Source organism: Urocitellus parryii, chromosome 7, assembly GCF_045843805.1.
Source record: "Urocitellus parryii isolate mUroPar1 chromosome 7, mUroPar1.hap1, whole genome shotgun sequence".
Classification (NCBI taxonomy): domain Eukaryota; kingdom Metazoa; phylum Chordata; class Mammalia; order Rodentia; family Sciuridae; genus Urocitellus; species Urocitellus parryii.
Genome location: NC_135537.1, coordinates 141259155 through 141285094, shown reverse-complemented (window position 1 = coordinate 141285094; position 25940 = coordinate 141259155). Strand labels below are relative to the sequence as shown.

At 39.8% G+C, this 25940-nt stretch overlaps 1 protein-coding gene across 1 annotated transcript in view; it reads right to left on the bottom strand.

Annotated features, from left to right (window-relative positions):
• Fam222b (family with sequence similarity 222 member B) overlaps window positions 1–24806 on the bottom strand; it is a 79948-nt gene extending 55142 nt beyond the window's left edge. The window contains exon 1 of the mRNA XM_026388934.2: window positions 24694–24806. The gene's annotated coding sequence lies outside the window, so the exon portion shown is untranslated. The remainder of the gene's footprint in view (window positions 1–24693) is intronic.
• Window positions 24807–25940: the final 1134 nt, after the last annotated feature.

Here is a 25940-nt window from a genome sequence, read left to right as displayed (position 1 = left end):
ACTTGGCTACTTTGTCATTTTTGCCCAGTCTTCTTGCAGTTGTAAGGTGTTAAATACCTATATACACTTCACATGCCCTCCTCAAGTACTTCAATAATTTAAACAAATCAAAGATTTTTAAGTATGTGGTTCTGTGGTAAAGCTTAGCAGGTGCACATAAAAATAATAAAAATAGAACTTTAAATTTTAGTAGCCACTTCTTATGTGGAAGGGGCTTGGGTGTTGTTACATATTTCATACACAATAACCTCAGTCTTCTTGGAAGACAGAAAAGGAGTGAATGGTAGCCAGTTTTAAAGCCAGCTCTAATTTTTCTAACCTAAGTTAAAAGATTCTGGCAAAACAGAGTATAAAGGGGGGGCTGGGGTTGTAGCTCAGTGGTAGTGTGCTTGCCTAGCATGTGTGAGGCACTGGTTTCGATTCTCAACACCACATACAAATAAATAAAATAGGGCTGGGGATGTGTCTCAAGCGGTAGCACGCTTGCCTGGCATGTGCGGGATGCTGGGTTTGATCCTTAGCACCACAAATAAATAAATAAATAAATAAATATGTTGTGCCCACCGAAAACTAAAAAAAAATAAATATTTAAAAATTCTCTCTCTCTCTCTCTGAATAAATAAATTAATTAAATAAAGGTCCATCAACAACTAAAAGATATTTTTTAAAAAATAGATGTATTGGGGCTGGGGATGTGGCTCAAGCGGCAGCACGCTAGCCTGGCATGCGTACGGCCTGGGTTCGATCCTCAGCACCACATACAAACAAAGATGTTGTGTCTGCCGAGAACTAAAAAATAAATATTAAAAAATTCTCTCTCTCTCTCTCTCTCTCTCTCTCTCTCTCTCTTCTGAGACAGGGTCTCACTAAGCTAATTAGGGCCTCGATAAATTGCTGGGGCTGGCTTTAAACTTTTAATCCTCCTGCCTCAGACTCCCAAAACACTGGGATTACAGGCTAGTGCCACCTGGCCTGGCTAATTATTCTTAAACTATATTGAACCTCATTTTTCATAATCAATAAATGATATTAAAATATAAAAATCTCTCAAAGATAGAAAAATCAAGAGTTTGGACTGAAAACTAGTTTAGATAACATTGATCTAGTCTGATCAGTTTGAAACTTGTTATTTCTTGAGCACTTAATTTCTTTTTTTTTTAAATATATATATATTTTTAAAATATTTATTTATTTATTAGTTATTGGCGGACACAACATCTTTGTTTGTATGTGGTGCTGAGGATCGAACCCGGGCCGCACGCATGCCAGGCGAGCATGCTACCTCTTGAGCCACATCCCCAGCCCCTTGAGCACTTAATTTCGAAAATTTCCCAAATGGCATTTATTATAAGGCAAAAAACAAAAACCAAAAAAATCTACTTTGACACTTAAGTTCATTCTAATCAAAATATATATACAGTGTTCAAATAACTGAATAACAAACAAAAAATTAAAATGATATAACCTGAACAAGAAGCTGAACACTTTTTTCTTTTTCTTTTTCTTTTTTTGTGTAGTGCTAGGAAATTGAACCCAGGCCGCATGTATGCTTGGCAAGTTCTCTGCCCCTGAGGTGTACCCCCAGTCCTTTATTAAATTTATTTTGAGACAGGATCTCACTAAATTGCCCAAGCTGGCCTAGAACTTTCAATTCTCCTGCCTCAGTCTCCTAATCACTAGGATTACAGGCATGTGCCACTGTGCCCAACTGCTGAGAAAACTTAAAATGGCATTTAGTCAGGTGTGCTAGCACATGCTAATCCCATTAACTCGGGATGCTGACGAAGAAGAATTAAAAGTTCTAGGCCTGGGCTGGGGATGTGGCTCAAGCGGTAGCGCGCTCGCCTGGCATGCGTGCGGCCCGGGTTCGATCCTCAGCACCACATACCAACAAAGATGTTGTGTCCGCCGAACACTAAGAAATAAAATGTTAAAAATTCTCTCCCTCTCTCTCTCTCTCTCTCTCTCTCTCTCTCTCTCTCTCCTCTCTCACTCTCTCTAAAAAAAAAAAAAAAAAAAACAAGAAAAGTTCTAGGCCAGGGGGCTGGGAGCCCATGGCAGATCACTTGCCTAGCATGTATAAGGCACTGGGTTCAATCCTCAGCACTACATTAAAATGAATAAATAAATAATGGGGCTATAGCTGTAGCTCAGTGGTAGAGCATTTGCCTAGCATGTGTGAGGCACTGGGATCGAACCACAGCACCACATAAAATAAACAGATAGATAGATTTATTTTTGTCTATCTGCAACTAAAAATATTTATAAATAAATAAACAGATAAAGGTGTTGTGGCTGTCTACAACTAAAAAAAAAAAAATAGTTATAGGCCAGCCTAGACAATTTTAGTGAGACTTTGTCTTAGAAACTAAAAAGAGGATATGGCTCAGTGGTGATGTCCCTGTGTTCGATTTCTAGTACCACCAAAAGAAAAAAAAAAAGCAGTTTTCCCCTAAAGACTTGCTATATGACATGGATTTCAAACACTCATGACACAGAACAAAGAAACTGATGATTTAAAAAAAAAATTTTTTTTCACTTAGAGTTAGCCAGTCTTGGTAGCACACACTATAATCCAGCAATTTGAGAGAGAAGCAAGAGAATTATAAATTTGAGGCCAACCTGGGTAAGACCCTGTCTCAAGAAATTTTAAAAGGGGCTGTGTATGTATTTTGGTGTTAAAGCACCCCTGGGTTCAATCCCCAATACCATCAAAAATAAGAGAGCGAACAGCAGATCTGATCAATGCCTCAAACTATTCTGTATAGCAAAGTATTCTTTCATAGTTTTTTTGCTGAGTGCTTTTTAACTGGCTGCACTTTCTTTTTCAGGCACTAGAGGGAAATGTAAAGCCAATTCACTGTATCTTAAGAATTTTCACTTAGGGGCTGGAGTTGTAGCTCAGTGGTAGAGTGCTTGCCTAGCACCTGTGTAAGGCACTGGGTTCAATCCTCAGCAATGCACAAAAATAAATACATTAAATAAAGATATTTTTAAAAAAGAATTCATTTTGGGGCTGGGGTTGTGGCTCAGTGGTAGAGCGCTTGCCTAGCATGCATGAGGCACTGGTTCGATCCTCAGAACCACATAAAAATAAACAAATAAAATAAAGGCATTCTGCCCATACATAACTTCAAAAACATTTTTTTTTTAATGATATGGGGGCTGGGACTGTGGCTCAGCGGTAGCGCACTTGCCTGGCATGTGTGAGGCACTGGGTTCTATTCTCAGGACCATGTATAAGTAAATAAAATAAAGATCTATCAACAACTAAAAAATATATATTTTTTAATGATACGGGGGCTGGGGCTATAGCTCAGCTGATAGAGTGCTTGCTTTACATGCACAAAACCCTGGGTTCAATCCTCAGCACTTACAAAAAAAATTTAATATTAAGGTAAAGTGGTAGTGCTTGTGATCCTTGCTACCCAGAACAGGGGATCACAAGATCAAGGTCAGCCTGGGCAACTTAGCAAAACCCTATCCAAAAAATAACAAATAAAAAGGGTTGGGGTTGTAGCTTGGTGGTAAGGTACTTGCCTAGCACATGTGAGGCACTGGGATTGATCCTCAGCACCACATAAAAATAAAGGTATGTGTCTGTCTACAACTGAAAAAAAAAAAGGACAAGAAGATGTAGCTCAGTGGTAGTACTTGCCTCTATGATAAAAAAGGACAGGATAGGGGCTGGGGATGTGGCTCAAGCGGTAGCGCGCTCGCCTGGCATGCATGCGGCCTGGGTTCGATCCTCAGCACCACATACCAACAAAGATGTTGTGTCCGCCGAGAACTAAAAAAATAAATAAAATTATCTCTCTCTCTCTCTCTCTCTCTCTCTCTCCCCTCTCTCATTCTCTCTTTAAAAAAAAAAAAAAAGGACAGGATAAATTGAGTCTTTGGGTTCAATCCCTGTATTATAAATAATAATAACAGCAGCAAGGTACAGCCTATAGTCTTAACAACTTGAGAAGCTGAAGTAATAGAATCACTTGGGCCCAAGAGTTCAAGACAAGCCCAAGCAACATAGAAATACCCCATCTAAAAACTTTAAAATAAAATAATAATAAAGGCAAACTATAACAGAAAATGCACAAAAAGAGAGCCAAACTCTAGCCTTTGGGAGAATACGGCTTTGAAGCAGGATGGAAGAAGAAATATTTCTAGCAGAGGGGGGAAAATATGTGTCCATATAATAACTCAAATTAAATAAGCCTATCAAACTGGCTTATTCTACTAAAAATCTTCCTCATTTTTGGTTGTTGTAGATGGACACAATACCTTTATTTTATTTATTTTTAATGTGGTACTGAGAATCAAACCTAGTACCTCACACATTCCTCATCTTACTCTAAAAGGAAATAACGTATACCTAGGTGGTGACTTCCAAGTGTAAAATATAGAGGCATTATCTAGCAAGGATGATATGCTATAATAACTAGCTGGCTAGGTTTCAAAATCAATTATATATTTGGATTCTGTTTGTTTGGGGGGGAGGGTACACTGAGGATTGAACCCAAGCAGGCTCTACCACTAACCTAGGTCCCCATCCCTTTTTATTTTGTTATTTGGAGACAGTGTCTTGCTAAATTGCCAAGTCTGTCCTCAAACTTTCAATCCAACTGCCTCAGTCTCCCGAGTTACTTAGAATTATAGGCATGTGCCCCATGCCCAATTATACACATTTTAAAAGGTATGCAGCAGATACAATTGAAGTTAAGACTATTATGTGACAATTTAAAACTCTCATTTGAAATCAGGATAAATTACTCTATACCCTACTAAAAAGTGTGTTAAGGATAAATGAGTAAGTATAAGTTTCCTAAATGTGCTATCTTAAGACAAACTGCTTCCTGGGTTAGAAAATAGAGTATTCTGACAATCAGCTTTCAATGATACCTTTGAAAAATCTCTGTGAAAAGATATGTTGATTAGCAAATCATTTCTACACCTAAATAATTCAAGACTCCATAAGAAAGACTTTCACAGACAAACCAGAATTAAAGCTCAAAGTCACACTAAGGACACTAAAGGGAATGCCTGTGTGGTGAATTTTTTCCTCATCCTCAAAATGAGTACTTCATCTTTTGTTATGGTTTAGGATGTTTAGGTTGTGTGTTGGTATGGGGAGTTGAAGAGAAGGGAAAATAGTTAATTTATCGGGCTGGGGATGTGGCTCAGCGGTAGCGCACTCGCCTGGCATGCGTGTGGCCCGGGTTCGATCCTCAGCACCACATACCAACAAATGTTGTGTCCGCCGAGAACTAAAAAAAATAAATATTAAAAATTCTCTCTCTCTCTCTCTCCCTCTCTCACTCTCTCTTTAAAAAAAAAATAGTTAATTTATCATATTGATGGGGTAGCATATTGTAGAAAAAGCAAAAAAACAACACCCTGAAAAAGTTTCACACACACACGGAGAAAATGAGACAGCAAACTTGTGAATCAAGCATGATTTGGCATCTTTAAATGCAGAGCCATTTTTCTTCTAGTGCCAAAGCCAATGGCTTCTCCTGTAGATAAAATGGCACAGTTCCTGAAAAAGCCCTGGACGCTGTTTCCCCACAATCCTATAATCTGTCAGAAGACAGAAAACAAAAAGAAAGCTATGCCAGCCAGAAAAATCAAATTATAGCCAACAGAGAGTCAACACTTTACTTCAAACAGAAGGAGCCTTTTCTATATATCTCTGAAAGGAAAGAGACAAAAGAAGCTTATCATTGTTTAAATAACCAAAGCAAGCAATTAATTTAACCAAACAACATCTTGGATTATCATCTGATTCAACAGCCTGGCTTTTCACTTCTTATTCATAGCTTTGAAGAGTACGTGCAATGCTTATTAAAAACAGTTGATTCCAGCACTGTGGCACACAAACACCTGTAATCCCAGCGGCTGGGGAGGCTGAGGCAGGAGGATGTCGAGTTCAAAGCCAGTCTCAGCAAAAGTGAGGCACTAAGCAAAGCAACTCAGTGAGACCCTGCCTCTAAATAAAATACAAAATAGGGCTCAGGATGTGGCTCAGAGGTCAAGTGCCCCTGAGTTTAATCCCCAGCACCAAAACAAACAAACAAAAACAGTTGATGACTACAATATACAAAGAACTTTTATAAGTTAGTAAAATAAACAAAAAGCCAAAGGTGAAAATATTCAAACATCATGAACAAATAAGTCACATAAGAAACAAGCAGTCTAAATACATATACTATATTCTGCATTGTTAAGATAGTGGTGGAAACTTACTTTATCCATATTCAGGAGGTTGAGCAACAAGGATCACAAATTTGAGGACAACCTGGGTAATTTAGCAAGAGTCCCCGTGAAGGGAAAGTGAGGAATGAGAGGTAAAAAAGAAATAAAAGACAGAGACCAGGCAGAAATGCACAGAAGAGTTTGTTTGTCAGAGCTGACAAATAAAGGCCATCTCTCTATAGGAGAAAAGGGCAAAACAGTCTTGAATTCTGGGACCTTTATGGGGGACACTCAGAAATCAGATCGAGGCGGGTCCTGATGTTGTGTTGATATGAGGGAGTGGTGAGCCTTTCTCAGAAAGGCCCTTGGGTGGGAAATCGAAATTTTTTTCCTTAAAATGGCAGCGATACATGATATTTTTGTGCATTATATTATACATAATAAATGGCATCTGTCACTGAAGATGGTCATCCAAATGCTAAGGACCTTATACCCTGTCTCCCTAAAAATAAAAAAGGGCTGGAGATAAAGCTCAAGAGTAGAGCACTTGCCAGGCATGCTGGAACATGCCCTCATCTCAGTAACTCAGGAGGCTCAGGCAGGAGGATCACAAATTCAAGGCCAACCTCAGCAACTTGGTAAGACTCTAGGCAATTTAGCAAGGCACTGTATCAAAGTAAACAAAAGTACTGGGGATGAGCCAAGAGGGGTGACACACCCTTGTAATCCCCATGACTGGGGAGGCAGAGGCAGGAGGATTGCAAATTCAAAGCCAGCCTCAGCAACTTAACAAGGTCCTAAGCAACTTAGTGAGACTATGTCTCAAAATAAAATAAAAAAGGTCTATGAATGTGAGTCAGTGATTAAATGCCCCTGGGTTGAATCCCCAGTAACAAAAATAGTAGAGCACTTGCCTAGCACATTTTAGGCCCTGGGGTTCAATCCCTAGAACTGCAGCAGCCCCAACCCTCAGAAAAATAGTTCTTTCTTCATCTAATCCTAAAGACATTTTGGCTTAGTGGTATTACCAAAAACTTGGAGAGGAAACTCTGACTAGTCTAAATGAAAAAAAATTTAAAAAAAAAAAAAGGATATCTCCTGTAAGTAATACAATCCTAAAAATATTTAGCATATCAAGCGCAGTAGCACACACCCATAGTCCCAGATACTCAAGAGGTTGAGTCAGAAGGACTGTGTGAGCTCAGGGTTCAAATACAACTTAGACAACACAGAAAAACACCATCTAAAAATATAAAAAATCTTAGTCAGAATAGGGATGAAGCTCAGTGGCAGAGCTCTGTCCTACTGTGTATGAGGCCCTTGGTTCAATCCCTAGCACTGCAAAAAAAAAAAAAAAAAAAAAGGCAGTTTTGTGAAATGCCTAATCTGAGAAGGAAGCTATTAAACATATGGATACAGATAAACTGCAAATCCAGTCCAAAGGAACTAAAATAAAGCCAGGCAGGGTGAGGCAAATCTGTAATCCCAGAAACACAGGAGTCAGAGACAGGAGGATCACAAGTTGAAGGCCAGCCTGGGCAATTTAGCAGGACCCTATCTCAAATTAAAGAATTTTTTAAAAGGGTTGGGGATGTAGCACAGTGGTAAAGTGTCCCAGGTTCAATCCACTCCCCTCAAAAAAGGAACTAAAATAAGAACATAAAATAAACCTTTACCTATGAACATAGTGTATTGGAAGACAATTCCCAGTCTACAATGAACAAAGCAAATGATGAAAACAAATAACAAAAAAGTCTTAATACTGGGCTGGGGTTGCGGCTCAGCAGTAGAGCGCTAGCCTAGCACGTGCGAGGCCCTGGGTTCGATCCTCAGCACCTCATAAAAATAAATAAAATCAAGGTATTGTGTCCAACTACAACTAAAAAGTAAATATTTTTTAAAATTCTTAATACAATCATAAAAATAAAATGTATCCAAGAAAATAAGCTTACTCAACTGCCTTTTCTGTGCAAGTAGGCCATTCAAGGATCTCTTTTCTAGTCACCAAATGTGAAATAAAAGCAAATAATGCTTGGTACAAAAGTATGCACGGTCTTCCCATTAAAGAGGCAAAAAAAAAAACCCAACCTTTTACTTGTCCTAGATACAAAGATGTAATAGATTATAGGAGAATTTAAATTCCAGAAAGATTTAATTCCAACCTATTATAAACTAGTATCTTCATATCACTTTGTTCTAAAATTAGCAATACATAGGTCCCTATACCAAACGGGATACCCAAGATACCAAATGAGCTGTCAACAGGATAAAGTTCTAAGCATTCTATTGCTTAACCATTTCAGTTTTCCCTTACCAGTTTTAAGCAATATCCTGATTTTTTCCTCTGCTGTTTTTGGTTTGTTTTGGTACCAGGGACTGAACCTAGGGATGCTTTACCACTGAGCCATATCCCCAGCCATTTTTTTTTAATTTATTTCTATGTTTTTTTGTTTTTTTTTTTTTAAGAGAGAGAGAGGGAGAGAGAATTTTAATATTTATTTCTTCGTTTTCGTCGGACACAACATCTTTATTTGTATGTGGTGCTGAAGATCAAACCTAGGCTGCACGCATGCCAGGTGAGTGTGCTACCACTTGAGCCACATCCCCAGCCCATATCCCCAGCCATTTTTATTTTTTATTTTGTGACAGGGCTTTACTAAGTAACTGAGGCTGGCCTCCAATTTGCGATCCTCCTGCTTCAGCCTCCCTAGTTTTGGAGATTATAGGAGTGTGCCACCACACCAAGCTCATCTATTGTTAATACCACTTTAGAGGCTGAGAAAATTTTAGTTCAACAGATTCAAATTTCAAGCATTTTCCAAGTACATTACAGGTAATGATGCCACTGATTCTATATTTAGACTCAGGAATGGAACAAAGAGTGCTAGTTTTACCTGAAATGGCACCTTGTCATTCTTCAAGTTCTAATTGAAACCACCATCTAACCCTACATAAAAATGTCTGTATGGGGGGCTGGGATTGTGGCTCAGCAGTAGAGCGCTCGCCTAGCACATGTGAGGCCCTGGGTTCAATCCTCAGCACCACATAAAAATAAAATAAAGATACTGTGTCCAATTATAACTAAAAAAAATAATTTTTTTAAAATGTCTGCATGGCATCACCTACAATAAATTAAAATGCTTTCTCAATACTTTCTTGTGAGTGGTCCTATTGATTGACTGTAATGATTTACATTATAGACAAAAAAATCACCCCACCAGTACTTTAAATGTTCAGCATTTTAACTACCATAGGGTGGCAATCAAACCCCCCCAAACCTTGATAGCACCAAATAGCCAAGATAATTAAGTTTGTTTTGTTTTGGTTTTTGTTGGTACCGGGGATTGAACCCAGGAGCGTTTAACTACTGAGCCACATCCCCAGTCCTTTTTATTTTTATATTTTGAGACAAGATCTTGCTGAGGTGCGTATGGCCTCATTGCAAAGACTGATTTTGAACTTGCAATCCTCCTTGCCTCAATCTCCCTGGCTGCTGGGATTACAGGCATGTGCCACCATGCCCAGCATAAAATTCTTATATTAGGAACCTTTTAAAGTGGTATTACAATAAACCTTTAGGGAATTTTTTCTTGGGGGGAGGGACCTGGGGATTTGAGCCTAGGCACTTAACCACTGAGCTACATTACCCTTTCACTTTTTATTTTGAGACAGGGTCTCACTAAATTGCTTGGGGCCTTGCTAAACTAAGGCTAGCCTTGGGGCTGGGTTTATGGCTCAGTGGTAGAGTGCTCATCTAGCACATGCAAGGCACTGGGTTCAATCCTCAGCACCACATAAAAATGAATAAAATAAAGGCATTGTGTACAACTACAACTAAAAAAAAAATATTAAAAAAAAAAACTAAGGCTAGCCTTGAACTTGGCGATCTTCTTGCCTCGGTCTCCCAAGTAGGTGGAATTACAGGTGTGCACCACTGCACTGAGAAATATCTTTAATAAAAAGTTGAGAAATATCTTTAATAAGAAGTTGTTTCATAATTGTTACATTTCAAAAATTAGGGAAGCAATATCTTCTCCCTAAATCTGAGCTATTTTTTCTTCAAATTGTATTTATAAAAATGTATCACCTTTCTCAAAAGGAACTTAAGGCCTCTAACAGACATCACATTGCTAATTTTCACAACATCCCAATAAAGAACTATTATTTAACGTTTATATCACACTTGAACTTGCAAAAGTGTTTTACAATTATTTTCATTAGTAGTCATGCCTCACAACCACCCACCTGAGCTAAACTGGTCCTGTTAGCCTCATTTGACAGATGGGAAAACTAATGCATACTAAGGCCAAGGTCAAGCCAGTATGCTTTTCCAAGATCAAGGACCAATCCCTTGAAAACAGTCTCATTCACTCACCAGTTATCTATCTATATTGCTTATAACAACACTAAACAGTGTTTTTGAAGAGCAGAAATCCCCCTAAAATAATGTCACAAAAATATTAAGAGATTAACACAATTCAAAGTTAGCCAAATTATATTGTTAAATTACGCACACAGAAAATATTGTAACAGGGTGCTTTCTCATGCTTGTAATACCAACCACTATGGAGGCTGAGGAAGGAGGTTGACAAGTTCAAAGCCAGCCTCGGCAAAAGTGAGGCACTAAGCAACTCAGTAAGACCCTATCTCTAAATAAAATACAAAATAGGGCTGGAGATGTGGCTGAGTGGTGGAGTGCCCCTGAGTTCAAGCCCCAGTACCAAATAAAAAAGAATATGTAACAACAAAGCCCACCATTATGTACAATTTACTATAATGCACCAATAAAAATGTGAAGAGAGAAATAAAAATCAAAAGATTATAATAACTCAACAAAGCATCATATACAATTAGAATACCAATAAGTAAAGATTTAGTAACAACTGAAATTTTTCAAAGAAATTGCCTTCCAGCTGAGCCAGGCAGAGTGGCACACCCTTTGTAATCCTACCTGTTGGAGAGGTTAAGGCAAGAGAATCACTTTAACCCAGGAGTTCCAAGCCCACCTGGACAACATACAGACCTTGTCTCAAAAAAAAAGGGGGGGGGGAGCTGGGTGAGGATACAGCTCAGGGATAGAGTATTTACCTAGCACATGCTAGGCCCCGAGTTTGATCCCCAGCATCCCTCAAAAAAAAAAAGAAACTGGCTTACAAAATCTCGTTGTCATCCAACAAAAATTTTAAAATGATTAAATTCTTCTTCATCTAAATCAACTAAATACAGACATCACCATTAATCTGTAGGTTGTCAATCTCCTATGTGTACTTTTCTATTCTTACCTGACCTCTCAATAGTTGACCACTCCTTCCTAAAACACTTCTTTACTAAGTTTGTATAACAACACTTTCCTAATTTTCCACTTACCTCACTGGCTGCTCCTTTCTCATTGAAATCTCTATGCTATATCTACAAACAATACCCAGGTTACCTCCAGAATGAATTCCAAGATTCAAATTTCATCTCCATGTTAATGACTTCCAAGTATATAATTCCAGCCCAGAATCTCCTAGGAAATACCAGGCTTTTCTATCCAACTGTCTATTTTATATCTCTATTTCAAACATCCTTGACATGACTAAAACAGAACTCTTTTTTTTTTAAAGAAAGAGAGAGAGAGAGAGAGAGAGAGAGAGAGAGAATTTTTAATATTTATTTTTTAGTTTTCGGCGGACACAACATCTTTGTTTGTATGTGGTGCTGAGGATCGAACCCGGGCCACACGCATGCCAGGCGAGCGCGCTACCACTTGAGCCACATCCCTAGCCCTAAAACAGAACTCTTGACACACATGTTTTGCAACAGTCTTATCTCAATAAATAACAAGTTCATTTACTTACCTATTTGCTTCAGCCAATAATTTAGATGTTATCCATGATTTCTCTTTGCCTTATCCCCCCAGGTATGAAAATCCCAGAGTAAGCCCTATAAACTTCATTTCCAAAAGACAACTCTCCTTATCATCCCTGTCCAAGTTGCCATTAAATCAATGCTCATCTGAATTAGTCCAAAAGTCTTCTAACTGGTTTCCTTGCCTCTAGTCTTGATACCCCTCTGCAATTCATATCCATGCAGCAATGATATTCTTTATAATCATAAATCAGTTCACATCATTCCCCTTCCCCAGGGGAAACACATTACCCTAGCTTTGAAATGTTATTTTCAATTGTTCTCTGCCTTATTCACCTTGCACTCTCCCTCTTACCTACCACAATCAAACCACAATGATCACAAGCTAGGGATGGTGGTTCATGCCCATAATCCAAGTGACCCAGGAGGCCAAGGTAGGAGGATGGCAAGTTCAAAGGTTCACCATTCCCTCATACCAACACAACCCTTAACCACCTGCATTAGGACCCGCCTGGCTCTGATTTCTGAGAATCCCCCATAAAAGTTCCAGAACTCAAGCCTGTTTTTCCTCTCTCCCCTGTAGAAAGATGGCCTTTATTTGTCATCTCTGACAAACTCTCCAGTGTATCTCTGCCTGGTCTCCTTCTTTCATTTCTCACTTACCTGTCTCTTGTTCCTCGATTTCCCTTCAATAATAACTTCTGAGAATAAATAGAGTGTATCCATTTTGCCTATGGAATGGATTTTGGAGGAAAAGATGCAAACTAAATACAGAGAAATGGAGGGATTATATGTATGAAATTGAAGAAGTGATTGGAGTTATATAGCTCAGTGGTAGACTGCTTGCCTATCACTCATGAGACACTGACAGGAGGAGGAGGAACAGGAGGAAAGGACTAAAACCATAATCACTGGGAACAGCAACATTTAGGGAGTTGGTAGGAAAAAAGGAGACTAATAAGTAATAGGAAGTAAGGGAGGTGGGGGAGAAATGGACATTATGACAATTCAGTGAGACCCTGTCTCTAAATAGATACAAAATAGGGCTGGAGATGTGGCTCAGTGGTCAAGTGCCCCTGAGTTCAATCCTGGGTACCTTCCCTGCCAAAAAAAAGAAAAAGCTGGAGATGTAGCTCAGAAGTAGAGTGCTCACCTAGCATTCAAAAGACCCTGAGTACTATCCCCAGTATCACAAAAATCAATCAATAAATAAATAAATAGAAAAAGTAAAATAAAGAAGCAGAGGGCTGGGGTTCTAGCTCAGTGGTAGAGCACTTGCCTAACATGTGTAAGGCACTGGTTCAATTCTTAGCACCACATATAAATAAATTAAAAAAAGGTTCATTGACAACTAAAAAATATTTTAAAAAATAAAAAAGCAGAGAGTTAAATTAAGCACTGAAAGTGTTATCTGGTTTAACAATTAGGTCACTGTGCAAAGCAATTTCAGTGGAGTGATGCAGACAAAACAAAATTACAAGAATTGAGAAAAAATAGACTGTGATGAAGTGAAGAAAGAAGGGGAAAACTACCTTTATGAACTGAAGATGAGAAACTCAGCATTAACTGGAGGAACAGTGAGGACAAAGAGGTGTGAAAAAGAGATAGTAGAGCTGGATATCTACCTTGGTGATAGAGCCTAGCACTCATGAGGCCCTGGGTTCAATCCCCAAAACCAAAAAAAGAGCAGAGACAGAAAGATGAAGATTGAGATAAAAAGGCAACAGTGATATAAGGTCAAAAGAGGGATTCACAAACTGGACCACATCATCAGCCCATTTTTATTTTTTATTTGGGCGAGGTGGTGCACAACTGTAATCCCAGCTGCCTGAGAGGCTGAAGCAGGAGGATCGCGGGTTCAAAGCCAGCCTCAGCAAAAGCCAAGCACTAAGCAACTCAGTGAGACTCTTGTCTCTAAATAAAATACAAAATAGTGGAAGTGAGCTTGCCTTGCATGTGTGAGGCACTGGGTTCGATTCTCAGCACCACATAAAAATAAAGGTCCATCAATAACTAAAAAAAGTATATTAAAAAAAAAAAAAAGGCTGGAGTTATGTTCTACAGTAGCATACTTGCCTGGCATGTGTGAGGCACTGGGTTAGATTCTCAGCACCACATGTAAAGAAATAAAATAAAGGTATATCAACAACTAAAAAAAAAAAAAAAAAAATCTTTAAAAAAAACCAGGGCTGGGGAGGTGGTTCAGCAGTCAAGTGACCCTGAGTTCAATCCCTGGTCCCCCCTCCCAAAAAAAAGGAGTGAGGATTAACAGCATAAAAACAAAGGCAACATAAATACATGTCAACTCTGTAAACTCATTCAGTAATTCAGAGTACTTCATTCAGGTAGGTAAAAAATAAATAAAGATAATTTCCACTATATAGTCTTTTGAGATAAAGGTTAAGGAAGATTAATATTATAGGATTAGAGATGTACTAAATTAACAATTTATTAGGAGCAAATATTTAGGTGAGACATAGGATCTTTTTTTTTTTTTTTTTTTTGTACTGGGTATTGAACCCAAGGGAGCTTAGTCACTGAAACATATCATCAGCCCATTTTTATTTTTAATTTTGAGACACGGTCTTGGTAAGTTACCTAAGGGCCTTACTAAATTTCTGAGGCTGACTTTGAATTTTCCTTTTTTTTTTAAGACAGAGAGAGAGAGAGAGAGAGAGAGAATTTTTTTAATATTTATTTTTTTAGTTTTTCGGCGGACACAACATCTTTGTTTGTGTGTGGTGCTGAGGATCGAACCCAGGCTGCACGCATGCCAGGTGAGCGCGCTACCGCTTGAGCCACATCCCCAGCCCCTGACTTTGAATTTTGGATATTACTGCCTCAGCCTCACATATTGACCAGATTACAGGCATGCACCACCAAACATGTCTGGGAATAATCTTACTTTATCTAAATAAAGCCCTTACTAGCTAATTGTGGTGGTAAACTCTTCTAATCCTAGCTACACAGGAGGCTGAGACAGGAGGACCATAAATTCAAGGCCAGTATGGGCAACTCAGCAAGACCCTGTCTCAAAGTAAAACTTTTTAAAAAGGCTAGGATGTAGCTCAGTGGTACAGCACTTGCCTAGCAGGCTCAAAGGCCTGGGTTCAATATTAAAAAAAAAAAAAAAAGAAGTCTAAAAACAGACTGGAGACTGGAGATGTAGCTCAGTGGTAGAGCACTTGCTTAGCTCCCTAAGTTTGATCCCCAGAACCACAACCACAAAAAAAAAAAAAAAAAAAAAGACAGAAATTTGAGATTATATGGAAAAGCAGAGCAGTTGTGGAAAAAGCAGAGCAGACACAAGATACAGAAATATTGGCAAACCATTCAAACTGCCTCTCAGAAGAAAGCAACAGCAGCAAGAAGAGGGTGGGTGCCAAATGAGGAGGGAAATGTTGTTAATCAGTGCTGGACCTAGTCCACCTACCCAAAAAATCACAGCCAATTTTCTCAATGTTTTCCCAAATCTGAAAATCAACACTCACCTGGAAGCCAAAATACACATATTTCAGTAATATATAAGAATACCTCTTGCCAAAATATTCTTAGAGTCCAAGCTTCAGTCTATTAAGCAATGCTTGGTGAGAATAGAAAGCTTGGCTAGACTTTGGATGAGATCCACATATTAATCCCCAATTAACTTTTTAAATCTCACTACTGAAAATTATTTCATGAACTGAAGCAAAGGACATATCTTTAGTTGACACATCAGTGTCCTAGGACAGGAAGAGAGTAGAATAAGGAAAGCTAATTGCATCATGCTTAACAATAAACCAAACTAACAAATAAAATAGAAAAGAACTGACAAAGTATTTTTAATCTTAGTCATAAAAATCAAGAATACATCACTACCACTGCTGGGCATAGTGGCGCACATCTGTAATCCTACCTTCCTAGAAAGCTGAGACAGGAGGATTACAAATTTCAAGTCCAGCCTGAGCAACTTAGTAAGACCATCTCAAATTGTTAAAAATAAAATAAAAAGAAACCAGGCACGGTGGCGCACACCAGCAGCTTGGGAGGCTGAGACAGGAGGATCACAAGTTAAAAAAAGCCAGCCTAGCAATAGCGAGGCTGCCAAGCAACTCAGTGAGACTGTGTCTCTAATAAAAATACAAAATTGGGCTGGGAATGTGGCTCAGTGGTTGAGTGCCCCTGAGTTCAGTCCCTGGTATCCCAAAAAACAAATGAATAAATGAATAAAAATAAAAAGGACTGGAGATGTAGCTAAGTTGTAAGTGCCTCTGGGTTCAATCCCCATGACCACCAAACACACACACACATACACACACACACACACACACACAAACTAAACCAGGCATGGTGACACAAACCTGCAATACCATCTAGGGCAACTGAGGCAACAGGATCAGATTACTCGAGTTAACAAATTCAAGACCAACCTGAACAGAGCAAAACCCCATTTTCCAGGAAACAAAAAAGAGGTCTTGGGCATGGGTTCAATCCCCAGCACTACAAAACAAACAAACAAAAAAGAGGTCTTGACTGAGGTTGTGGTTCAGTGGTAGAGCACTTGCCTAGAATATGTTAGGCACTGGGTTCCATCCTCAGCATCACATAAAAATAAATAAATAAAGGTATTGTGTCTATATACAACTAAAATAATTAAAAAAAAAAAAGAGGGTTTGTCTAGCTTACACAAGAAGACCCAAACACTGCAAAAAAACAAAAAAAAGAATACACAACTGTTTAAGGCCCAAAGTTAAAAAATGGGAGGCGCGGGGGATAGGCAGCAATTACAACTCAGCAGTACAGCATTTGTCCAGGACTAAAAAAAAAAACACAACTACACAATTGATTAATTTTCAAAGTAAAATAGCAATATTAAAAGGAATTTAAATTTGGGGGAGACTTCGCAGAGGATTTTGCTAAATTGCTGAGGCTGGCCTTGAATTTGTAATCTCATGCCTAAGCCTCACAAATCACTGAGATTAAAGATGTATGCCACTACCCAGCTACTTTGTCTCAAATACAGTCTTGCTAAATTGATGAAACTGGCCTAGAATTTGCATTCCTCCTGCTTTGTTTTCCAGAGTAATTTGGATTAAGCACTGTACCACCAAGAATGGCTAAAATAATTTTTTTTAAAGAGATAGCGCCAAGGGAGGGAAAGGGAGAGAGAAGGGAAATTGCATGAAAATGGAAGTTGATCCTCAGGGTTATACAAAATTACATATAAGAGGAAAGGAGGGGTAAGAGAAGAATAATACAAGTGGAAGAAATGAGTTACAGTAGAGGGGGTAGAGAGAGAAGAGGGGAGGAGAGGGGAGGGGAGGGGAGGGGGGATAGTAGAGAATAGGATAGACAGCTGAATACATCAGACACTAGAATGGCAATATGTAAATCAATGGAAGTGTAACTGATGTGATACAGCAATCTGTATACGGGGTAAAAATGGGAGTTCATAACCCACTTGAATCAAACTGTGAAATATGATATATTAAGAACCGTGTAATGTTTTGAACTACCAACAATAAAAAAAAAAAAAAAAGAGAGAGATAGCGCCAAGCCTGGCACAGTGGTACATGCCCCTAATCCCAGTGGCTTGGGAGGCTGAGACAGGAGGATCACATGTTCAAAGCAAGCCCCAGCAATGGTGAGGCGCTAAGCAACTCAGTGAGACCCTGTCTCGAGGGAGAAAGAAAGAAAGAAAAGAAAGGGCTGGGGATACAGCTCAGTTGGTAGAGTGCTTGCCTCACATGCACAAGGCCCTGTGTTCAATCCCCAGCACCACAAAAAAGAGGGGGGGGGGAGAAAATAGGCCAGGCACTGTGGCACACACCTTTAATCCCAGCTACTCAAAAGGATGAGGCAGGAGGATCACAAATTCAAAGATAGAGATTGGGCAACTCAGCAAGAACCCATCTACAGATATACAGATATAGCTCAGTGGTAAAGCTCCTCTGGGATCAATCCCCCACCAAAAATAAAGAATAGACCCTACTGTTTTTTAATAAGGCCAATCCAGTCCAAAAATTTTTTTTAAATGCTGGGTGCAGTAGCACACACCTCCAGTGACTAAGAAGGCTAAGGAAGAGGACTGTCAAATTCAAAGCCAGCCTTATCAATTTAGAGAGGCCCTAAGCAACTTAGCAAGGCTCTGTCTCAAAATAAATAAAAAAAGGCTGGGGATATGGCTCAGTGGTCAAATACTCCTTAGTTCAATCCTGTACCAAAAGCAAAGTTTAAAGTATTTAAGCCTAGTTATGACTTACTGATGGAAAAAAAAAAACATAAATATATACTTATGTTATTTCTCATATTTCACATCCTTCACTATCCAAGTAAGCCTTTTAAATCATTTCTTAAATGACCTGTATTTTCCCATTAGGCAGTTTTATGACCCAGTACTGTACCAAACTACTATTTTATAAATAAGCTATCAAATCCAATTCAAGGCATCTTTTTTGGGGGGTAGGAGGTACCAGGGATTGAACTCAGGGGCACTCAACCACTGAGCCATATCCTCAATCCTATTCTTGAATTTTATTTAGAGACAGGGTCTCACTGAGTTGCTTAGGGCATGCTAAATTGCTGAGATTGGCTTTGAACTTTCGATCCTCCAGCTCCAGCCTACCGAGCTGCTGGGATTACAGGCATGTGCCGTGGAATCCAGCTTCAATACATCTTTAATAAAGAAAACTTATGCCAGGTATGGTGGTGCAGTGGTAAAGCTTTTTTTTTTTTTTTTTTTTTTTTTGGTGGTGCTGGGGATTGAACCCAGAGCCTTGTGCACACAGAGCAAGCACTCCATCAACTGAGCTAAATCCCCAGCCCTGTTGTATTCTTTTTCACCCTAAGTCAAAGCTCAGAGAGACACATAATCAAGATCTTGAGAAGCAGGGAAAAGACAAAAATAGATATTAAACACTTCTGTAAGAACGTATTCACCTCTCACCAAAAGTAAAGTGACTTCACACTTATCCCCACTCTGGTCAGCTGTAAAGTTTCAGCCCTTTCCCTGACCACTTTGCTTCTCACATTTACTCTCCCTTCTCAATTTATTATATTAGAAACATTTTTAAGTCGCTGTAATATTTTAAGACTTCAAATCTAAGTATTAGGCTCATGTTTCTTTTGAAAATCTTCCAAGCTTCCTGTCCTGCTCTGCTGCATTATACGGTGTTACTCGGCCAAAGTCTTAGCTCATTTCCTCCTCCAGCTTGTCCTGATATGGTGGTATACATCAATAATGCCCTCTCTCTTTCCATTTTCAGACTTCACTAAGAAATTGGAATGTCCTATCTTCCTTGTCCAACTGTGAGGGCCTGTCATGCAGGTTCAATACCTACACCCATTCTTTAATCACTTCTCATAATAAGCTGTATCTCAACCATAATGGAACACTTATTCTACTTCAACAATTAGAAGACACAGTTGTTTCTTTCTTCATGTTTTAGCAACTCTGAAAACAAAATATATTAGCAACTTAGCAAGCCCCTGTCTCAAAATAAAAAACAAAAAGAACTGATGAGGAGATGCTGGGGTTGTGGCTCAACGGTAGAGCACTCACCTAGCACATGTGAGGCCCTCGGTTTGCTCCTCAGCATCTCATAAAAATAAACACAATAAAGATATTGTGACCATGGGCTGGGGATGTGGCTCAAGCGGTAGCGCGCTCGACTGGCATGCATGCGGCCCAGGTTCAATCCTCAGCACCACATACAAAACAAAGATGTTGTGTCCGCCGAAAACTAAAAAATAAATATTAATTCTCTCTCTCTCTCTCTCTCTCAAAAAAAAAAAAAAAAGATATTGTGTCCAACTACAACTAAGAAATAAATATTAAGACATAAACATTTGGGCTGGGGATGTGGCTTAAGCGGTAGCGCACTCGCCTGGCATGCATGTGGCCCAGAGTCAATCCTCAGCACCACATACAAAATAAAGATGTTGTGTCCACCGAGAACTAAAAAAATAAATATTAAAAATTCTCTCGGGCTGGGGATGTGGCTCAAGCGGTAGCGCGCTCGCCTGGCATGCGTGCGGCCCGGGTTCGATTCTCAGCACCACATACCAACAAAGATGTTGTGTCCGCCGAGAACTAAAAAATAAATATTAAAAGAAGAAAAATTCTCTCTCTCTCTCTCTCTCTCCTCTCTCACTCTCTCTTAGGAAAAAAAAAAATTCTCTCTCTCTCTCTCTCCTCTCTCACTCTCTCTTTAAAAAAAAAAGACATAAACATTTAAAAAAAGAAAATATTAAAAAAAAAAAAGGACTGGCAAAAGGACTCAGTGGTTAAGTACTCTAAATAAATAAAATAAAGAATAAAGATGGGCATGGTGGCTTAAGTTTATAATGCCACTGACTCAGGAGGCTGAGGCAGGAGGATCATAAGTTTGAAATCAATCTCAACAATTTACCAAAGCCCTGAACAACTCAGATCCTGTCTCAAAATAAAAAAATAAATATAGCTCTCAAAATATAGCTCAATGGCAAAGCACCCCTGGATTCAATCCCAATACCAAAAAAGAAAAAGAAAAAAGAAAAAGTGAAAGTGATTCACTTTATCAGAATAAAAATGAGTTAATAAACCTTATTAATTTTCTTTTGACCTTTGGTATGTTAGGGATTCACTGGAAGACCTTATATTCTCACAGCTCACTGCACACCTTGGGCAGGCCGCTCACACAACAGGCAATCAAAAAATTGGCTACCTCCTTTCCTATTCCAGGAAAAAAGTCCTTGTCTGTTGACTGTTACTTACAACATAAAAGTTTCCATAAATAGAATCTGTATACGGGGTAAAATTGGGAGTTCATAACCCACTTGAATCAAACTGTGAAATATGATGTATTAAGAACTATGTAATGTTTTGAATGACCAACAATAAAAAAAAAAGTTTCCATAAATAGGAAAGAGGAAAAAAAAAAGAAAGGATAAGAAATTCTCATTATAGCTGAAGAAATATATATTATTTTATTATAACACAGATGACATTTATAACTTGTTTGAACTGATGGAAATTTTCATATAGGGACATATGAATTACCAACATTTAAAATAAATGTTCAGTGGCTGGGATTGTTTGATTGTAGCACATCCGAGGCCCTGGGTTCGATCCTCAGCACCACATAAAAATAAATAAAACAAAGATATTGTGTCCAACTACAACTAAAAAATAAATATTAAAAATAAAATAAAATAAAAAAAATGTTCAAGAATAGGGATGTAGCTCAGTGGTACAGCACTTGCCTACCCTGTACAAAGCCCTAGGTCAATCCCCGGTGCTGCAATCAATCAATCAATGCACGAGCAGGCACAGTGGCACATTTTTGTAATTCCAGTAATTTAGGAGACTGAGCAAAAGAACACAAGTTTGAGGCCAGCCTCAGAGCTTTAGAGCGCCTAAGTAACTTAGTGAGACTCTGTCTCAAAATAAAAAATAAAAAGGCTGGGGAAGTAACTCAGTGGTAGAGCACCCCTCGGTTCACTCCCCAGCACCAAATATAAATAGGGAAGCTACAACATTTTCTGCTTCTATTTCATCTACCATGTGTAAAGACAGAATAAACCTATATTCCATAATGACCTGTGGCAACTGAAAATACTTTCTTTTTGCAGTACTGGAGATCAGATCCAGGGCTTGCACATGTTTGGGCAGTGTTCTACAACTGAGCTACATCCCATCCCAGCTTTTTTTTTTTTTTTTTTTGGGGGGGGGTAATGGGGACTGAACCCAAAGTCACTTTATCACTGAGCCACATCCCCAGCCCATTTTATTTTTGTTTTGAGACAGGATCTCCTTTAGTTGCTTAAGGTCTTGCTAAACTGCCCAGGCTGGCCTAAAATTTGTGATCCTCCTGCTTTAGCCTCCAGAGTTGCCATCATATAGGAATGCATGAGGACACCCAGTCTGATTTTTTTAAACTATCTTCTAAAAAAGAATAATTAGGGGCTGGAGTTGTGGCTCAGTGGTAGAGCGCTTGTCTAGCATGCATGAGGCAGGGTTCGATTCTCAGCACCACATATAAGCAATTAAATAAATAAAGGTTCATCAATAACTAATAAAAAAAATAGTAATTAAAAAAAGAAGAAGAATCAATGTTATGGGCAAAGAATTTATTGAAAGAGCCAAGGAATTAGAAAGAGCAGCAAGTTTAAAATTATACATCATTGTGCATTTTCAGGAAAAGATAAAATACATTTTACTACATAGAGAAGGTAATGATAACTCAGTTTTGTTTCTACCCTACCTGTAAAATAATTTATTCCTCATATCTGTCAATTTTCAAAGATTTAGTATAGCCATTCCCTACCTTTACTCACCAATTTCTAAAAAGCCCCAACATTTTAAGCTCTCAATCCACAAAACCAAAAAAAAACTAAAGCATCTGTCTCTAAAGGGAGTTTGGAAACTTTTTTTCAAAAGCTATGGCTAGAAAACAATTTTCTCTCTCTGGAAGCAAATAATCTAATCTGTCCTTTACTTTGTTTATCCTTAAAAATAAAGGCTCAGAAGTGTTCTTCCAGTCTCTCAAAGAAATCACCCATTTCTTGAGTTCCTGCACAATTGATGCCTTTTTCATTCCACCTAGCAGGTTTCACAAACAAGCAGAGTAGATTAAAATAACAGCTAGGCCCACTGGTGCACACTTATATAATCCCAACATCTTGAGAGGCTGAGGCAGAAGGATCAAAAGTTCAAAGCCAGCCTCGGAAATTTAACAAGGTCCTCAGTAACTTAGCAAGACCCTGTCTCAAAATAAAATGGATTGGGGATGTGTTCAGTGGTTAAGCACACCTGGGTTCAATCCTTGGTATCCCAAAAAAAATTAATATTAAAAAATAATTTTTTAAAAAAGGTGCTAAAATGAGCAAAGTAGCACATGCCTTTAAGTTAAAAAATAATTAATAATCCTAGCATCTGTTGAGGCTGAGACAGGAGGATCACAAGTTCAATGCCAGTCTCAGCAACCTATCGAGGTCCTAAGCAACTTAGTGAGACCCTGCCTAAAAACAAAAAATAAAGGGCTGGGGATGTAGCTCAGTGGTATATTGCCCCTGGGTTAAATCCTCAGTACCCCACCCCCAAAAAAAGGGAGCTAAAAAGTTGCTGTATGTATATTTGAGCTGCAAAATAGTCAAGGGTGGATAAGGTAGTGCACACCTGTAATCCCAATGACTCAGTAGGCTGAGGCAGGAGGATTATAAACTCAAGGCCACACACGGCAATTTAGACCATCAGCAAGCTGGACATGATGGTGCATGCCTATTAAAAAAAAAAGCACTAGAGATGTAGGGATATAGTGCCCCTGGGTTCAATCCCCAGTACAAAATAAATAGATAAAATAACAGGGGCTGGAAGGTAGCTTTCATACACATTAGGCAAGTGTTTTACCACAGTAAAATGGTAAAACACTTGCCTAATGTGTATGAAATCCTGAGTTTGATTCCCAGCATAGCAAAAAAAAAAAAAAAAAAAGAGAGAGAGAGAAAGAAGAAGAAGAAAGAGAAGAGGAAGAAGAAGAAAATTAAGTTTTGGGCTGGAGGAGTAGCCCCAGGTCCAGAGTTCAATCCCCAGCACTGCAAAAAAAAAAAAATGTAAGCAATTTATATATGCACACCCCTCACTAGACAGCCCTCCCAGCTTGTCTCAAACTAGGTTCCTCAACTCAAAGCACTTCAGTGCCAACTGTATTACAAGGGAATCTGAGATAGCATTTGGTCCTCCATTCTCTATTTCCTTCCTCTTGGGTGAGGAGCTACACACCATTTGTAAAAGTGCCAGAGTATGGTATTTTTTTCTACACAAGTCTGACAGCTAATTTGTCACATCACAGAAGAAACTGGTATTTTTGCACTTGATCTGCTGTGCCTTTGTAGAAACCTCCTATTTGTCTACTGAGGTTTTACAAACAACACGTTTCACCTTAACAGAGAAATCAGTCATTCTATTAGTAACAATAAGTTCCATAATGCATTGATAGTGTTGATAATATATCGACATTTACACGGTACTTACAATTTACAATTTTCATAAACAATCTCAACCACCTACACGATGCTTGCCAAAACCCGTCTGAAGTCCGACATCTTCCAAAGGTTCAGAAAGAAGTGGGCCCTGCTCAAGGTTATCTATCAATTTTATCAGTGGTGGACTTACTCTTGAATGTTTCTGACTCCAAACCTTTATCCCTTTTCCCTAGATCCCTCCCAGCTTTAAACGGCGGGTTCCCAACTGCCACCCTTTACCCAGGGCAGCCTACTACGCTGGGCGACCGTCTCTTCCCTGCCGGGTTCAGAGTTGGCTTCTTCAGCTCCAGCAGGGCTTTCATCCTCCACCACCCTCCCCCAACAACCATTCTCTGAAAGAAGCGGAAAGGGAGAGGCGACCAAAGCTCCTGGGGGAAGGGATGATGACAAACAGGGGAGCGCAGGACACTGACCCTGCCGTGAACGCCTTCACGCCTCAGCGTTCAACCCCTTCCCTCCGCCAAGAGGTCCAACTCTTGGACTCCCGACCTGGCTACCCATGACCCAAATTCTTTCAGCATCACCTCAAACTGTCCCTCCCCCACACCCCTCAGTCCCCAAAGGGCAAAGCCCACCCCTCGAATCAGCGTAATCTTCCACCAGGTCACCCCCTTTTCCCCTGCTATCCACTCCCATTCCACGAGGACTCACTGTCTGTGACTGGGCCCTGCCCTCATGGCTGCTCCGTGGCCGCCCGCCGCCACCACACCGCTGCTCCACGCCCCGGCCCCTCAGTCGCCGCCGCCGCCGTCGGGACTCGCCGGGAGCAGCCCCTGCGCCTGCGCAGCCTAGAGGGCCCGGGCCCTTTTGGTCATCTTGCGCCTGCGCAGCGGGCGCCTAGGGCGTCCTCTTCAGTGCCTGACGTACTAGACCTATGGGTCTCAGATGGACATGGCCGCTGGCAGGCCCTAGGTCTTCTATAAACTTAAAGAATTTGGCGGCTACCCCAGGGTTTGAATCCTCTACTGTATCTTGGCTAGGTTACTAAACTATGGGACTGCGGTTTTCCTAGGGGTCCATAGATGGAATGGCACTTCCAGTATTCTGGATCCTGCTTGCACTTCAGGGTGCAAGCACTTAGGTGCTCTGAGGTGACCACTGACAGTACATTTTGGTTTTTTTCATGATCACATCCAGCATGCAATGAGGGTGCAGGGTGCGGTGGCGTACGCCTGTAATCCCAGAAGCTAGGGAGGCTGAGGCAGAAGGATCACAAGTTACTTAGCGAAGCCCTGTGCAGCTCAGCAAGACCCTGTCTCTAAATGAAATATTAAAAGGGGGGGGGGAGGGGGGCCCCGGAGTTCCCGCTGGGGTTGTGGCTCAGCGGTAGAGCGCTTGCCCACCACGTGGGAGGCCCGAGTTCGATCCTCAGCACTATATATATATATATGGCCTGGAGATGTGGTTCAGTGGTAAAGTGGGATATGGGTCAGTGGTAAAGTGCCTCTGGGTTCACTCCCAGCTACCAAAAATATAAACAAACAAACAACAAACCGATAGAACCCAGGGGTGCTTTACCTCTGAGCAAAATGCTCAGCCCTTTTTATTTTTTGTTTTGAGACAGTGTTGGACTATGTTGCTGAGGATCTAGCTAAATTGCTGAGGCAGGCCTCAGACTTGCTATCCTCCTGCCTCAGCCTCCTGAGTTGCTGGGATTACAGGCATGAGCCACCAGGCCCAGCCCTGGAAACTTTATTAAAGAGGTGACCTTATCTGGAATGCACAGGGACACTGCTAAATAAAAGTGCAAGCTGCTTATTGGACATGTTCTAGCTATCCCATATGTGCCATTGAGGAATTTACAAGCAAATAACCCCCTACTTTTCAGCTCTCACCATGGAGCCTGGCCCTTTTGCAAACTGGTAAATGAAAATCAGACCTTTAGCCGAGTGAAGCCC